Genomic DNA, 4704 nt, shown 5'->3' on the forward strand with positions numbered 1-4704 from the left:
TCAGCTTCGAGGGGCGGAGCTTGTTGGTTCAACTGTTGCCCTGAGTTTATTCTTAAAGGCTGCACTTCCTCTTCGTAATGTCCACCTACAACAAAAAGCACATTAAGTGAACTATTTTAAAGATATTTAATATATTAAGTGTAGTTTCTGGTATATTTACAGCATTATGTTGTCCAATTGTTGATTCAGGGCCTAACTACAGAATTTGCGTTAGCCTACCAGATTAAACTCAGGGATAAAACACATTTTTATTTCTGAAGCCCTCCTCGTCGCCCCTTTCCCTCACTTGCTCTTTAACCTGCTCGCCAGTAAGGAACAAATTTGAGGGAACATTACATCAAGTTCCACCTTTAAACGCTCTTTTTTGAGAATGTTAGTCAATACACAGGTGCTGTTCATAAAACTAGAATATCATGAAAAAGTTGACTTATTTCAGTAATTACATTCAAAAAGTGAAACCTGTATATTATATTCATTCATTACATACAGACTGATATATTTCAAATGTTATTTCTTTTAATTTTGATGATTATATTATCTCAGAAAATTAGAATATTGTGAAAAGGTTCAATATTAAAGACACCTGGTGCCACAATCCAATCAACTTATTAACTCAAAACACCTGTAAAGGCCTTTAAATGGTCTCTCAGTCTACTTCTGTAGGCCACAGAATCATAGGGAAGACTGTCGACTTAACATGTCCTGATGTACTGTATCTCGGTAATACAGGTAGAAAAATCAAAAGGAAAAAAATGAGTAAGCCCTCTGAATGGGTTCTTTAATGAAATGCTTCGTCTCTCCTTTGGGAGACTTCTTCAGTTGACTTGACAGTTGTCCAAAAGACGACCATTGACACCTTGTACAAGGAGGACAAAACACAACAGGTCATTGCCAAAGAGGCTGGCTGGTCACAGAGCTCTGTGTCCAAGCACATTAATAGAGAGGCGAAGGGAAGGAAAAGATGTGGTAGAAAAAAGTGTACGAGCAACAGGGATAACTGCACTCTGGAGAGGATTGTGAAACAAAACCCATTCAAAAATGTGGGGGAGATTCACAAAGAGTGGACTGCAGCTGGAGTGAGTGCTTCAAGAACCACCACACACAGACGTATGAAAGACATGGGTATCAGCTGTTGCATGCCTCGTGTGTCAAGCCACTCTTGAACAAGAGTCAGAAGTGTCTCACCTGGGCTAAAGACAAAAAAGACTTGGACTGCTGCTGAGTGCTCCAAAGTTACGTTCTCTGTTGAAAGTCAATTTTGTATTTGCTCTGGAGATCAAGGTCCCAGAGTCTGGAAGAAAAAAGGAGAGGCACAGAATCCACATTGCTTGAGGTCCAGTGTAAAGTTTCCACAGTCTGTGATGGTTTGGGGCGCCATGTCATCTGCTGGTGTTGGTCCATTGTGTTTTCTGAGGTCCAGGGTCAACGCAGCCACATACCAGGAAGTTTTAGAGCACTTCATGCTTCCTGCTGATGACCAACTTTATAGAGATGCAGATTTAATTTTCCAACAGGACTTGGCACCTGTACACAGTGCCAAAACTACCAGTACCTGGTTTAAAGACCATGGTATCCCTGTTCATAATAGGCCAGAAAACTTGCTTGACCATAGAAAAGCTGTTGGGTATTGTGAAGAGGAAGATGTGATACACCAGACCCAACAATTCAGAAGAGCTAAAAGCCACTATTAGAGCAACCTGGGCTATCATAACACCTGAGCAGTGCCACAGACTGATCGACTCCATGCCACGCAGCATTGCTGCAGTAACCCAGGCAAAAGGAGCCCCAACTGAGTGGGGTACATATTTCTCATATACTTTTCAGTTGGCCAACATTTCTAAAAATCCTTTTTAAATATATATTGGTCTTATGTAATATTCTAATTTTCTGAGATGCTGAATTTGGGGTTTTCATTAATAGTCAGTTATAATCATCAAAATTAAAATAAATAAATATTTGAAATGTATCAGTCTGTGTGTAATGAATGAATATAATAAAGTTTCACTTTTTGAATGGAATTTATGAAACAAACGTTTTCATGATATTCTAATTTTATGAAAACAGAAATAATTTATTTTTTAATTGTCTTAATATTCTTCTAATGTGTAATATTCTACACACAGCATGAATTTGTACTCGTGATTTTTAAAGCTGAAATACGTTTTGCATTTACCTGTGTTAATTTCCTTTGTGCTACTTGTCTGCCTCACCAGCAGGTAAATACAAAATTCCTGTTGAAAAACTTGTCAAGTAGCTTTTTGAACCCCCTACAGCCAACAGAACGAGGCAGAAGACTGCAGAAACAACAGACTGTTTGTGTTCTGTGTAATGAATGTAAAGTTAAGATATTATATATACATAAAACAGTATTCTATGACGGCATCTCATGAAGTAATTTTGGATTATTATAGATTAATATATTGATATTTGAATATGAAAGCACACCTTAATAAACATGACTGTAAATCTGTAAATCTGCCACAGTTGTTCAAAAGGCTATTTTTTTTTCATTTGATGCACCAAAGTGTCTGTGAAAAGAAAAAAGAACTAAATAATAAAACCTGAAATTAAATACTAAATGAATCCAAAATAAAAAAAGAAAACTAATTAGTTTAAATAATTTCAAACATTGTTACCAACAAAAACAAAATAAGTGCGTTGATAAAATATTAGATGGTTCCAAACAGTAACAATGAAACATTGTTCAACCTTTTATTCACTTAAAATTAAATATGATAGAACTCAACACCAAACATCGCTGACGTCTCCCATCGCCATTCAGTAATGACCAACTGTTAGCAGTTTTGTTGGAATCATCACAGGCCTTCATTATTTCAATAATCTTATAAGGTGAACTAAAGGAATCTTGTCAAACTAGTACACAAACGTGTTGAGCAGGTCTCCATTATGATGCACACACAATTAGTTTCAGATCGGATCATGTATGTGTGATTTATTGCCAACCATGTGCAATGTGGGTGGGGTTAAAATTTTCTAACTAACACATTAATGTGTTTAACAGCTGTCCTGATGATGCACAACAAACATTTTGCAGATCGGATCATGCATGTGTGATTTAGAGCTAACTGTGTGCATATGACAAGGCATCAGCATTCGACCACTCTGCCACACCCACACCATCCCGCCACCACTGTTAAGAGAAGCACATAAGTGAAGTCTGCATGTTCAAAGCTGTAGGGGGAGTTAGCTCAGACACAAGTGCAAGAAAAGAGACAAATTGGTAGCTTTGATCCAAAAATTGGACTGCATTCCTGTCGTGGGGTGGGTTAGGATCAACTAGTGAATTTTGTGCAGAATGGCTGAAATGTGGAATTTAGAGACAAATGTATGTCAACGGCATGATGTCTGACTTGCTGCACCTCCATGACAATTTTGTTTCTGATTAAGGTCCTGTCACACTAGACAACTTGTGCCAACTTATGAAACATTTTTTATGTCTAGATTGCAAATAAAAGTTCTATATTTGATCAGTTTGTTCGGATTACATTATGTACACGCCAAAAATAGCTTCCTGTTGATTTTTTTCAATTCTATCTTCAACATACTGTAGATGTCTTTAAAATGTTCATGAGTAATGTGACAGGGCCTTTAGGTGAAGAGGGTCTGAGGTGAAGCTTTCCAAGCCAAAAAAATAAATGTCACTTCCTGTTGTCAGGTGGTGGGGCCTTGATGATGTCATATGACCACATGCTGTGGTCTGCCATGCAACATGGATGGCTCATACCAAGTTTGGTGTACTTTAGCCTTTCTATGTGAAAGTTACAGCTTTCTGAAATTGTAACGGACAGAGAGCATTTCTAAGTCCCCCGCCTTGGAGACGAGGGACAACAAGACTCCAGTGTGTTTATTATCAGAGGAAGTGTAGAAAAGACAATTGACCTTCAAAAAAACTTTTCCTGAGGGGAAAAGCACAGTTTCCTCTCTCATTTCAATGCTGTTAAAAACTGGAGGAGAGGTAAGGCCATGTTCCATGAAACACAAGACATATTTCTATAAATAATTTAAGTTTTCTCAATTCAATAAGTTATTTTTTATAGTAAACACAGTATTAAATATTGAATGGTTTGCTACTTTTAGCTTCTCTTTGGCTCATTTGAGTTTAAACTTTGGTTTCGCTAATTGAGACTGTTTTGCGAATCATATCGTTTGGTTGTGGTTTTGCTAATTTTAGCATTAGGTTACTGTTTAGTTGATTGTAGCCTCTTTATTTATGTTATTTTGTTTGTTTTGTTTAGGGGAAGGTTTTACCACTTTGGTCTGTTGCTTTGTGTAGTTTAGCTTTAACATTTGTTTGGCTCATTTTACAATTGAGCTAATGTTTAGCTATTTTAAGTTTTGCTAATTTTAGCATTAATCCACCAGTTTGTTGCTTGTATTTCTGTTTTTTGTGCCAATTTTAGCTCCTGTTTTGTTAATGTTATTAATCTACTGTTTTGCTGATTGTTGCTTCTGTGTTGTTTGTTTTAACTCAGGTAACAATTCATTGTTTCAACAAACTTTAGAAAGGTTCATTCAGCTCTCAGCTGTGGTTTTATTTACAAGTCATATTTGATTCTATGAACGTACAGCGGGTAAAATAAGTATTGAACACATCAACATTTTTCTCAGTAAATATATTACTAGAGGTGCTAATGACATGAAATTTTCACCAGATGTCGGTAACAACCCAAGTGATCCATACAT

This window comes from Austrofundulus limnaeus, unplaced genomic scaffold (genome assembly GCF_001266775.1).
Source record: "Austrofundulus limnaeus strain Quisiro unplaced genomic scaffold, Austrofundulus_limnaeus-1.0 Scaffold1, whole genome shotgun sequence".
Lineage (NCBI taxonomy): Eukaryota > Metazoa > Chordata > Actinopteri > Cyprinodontiformes > Rivulidae > Austrofundulus > Austrofundulus limnaeus.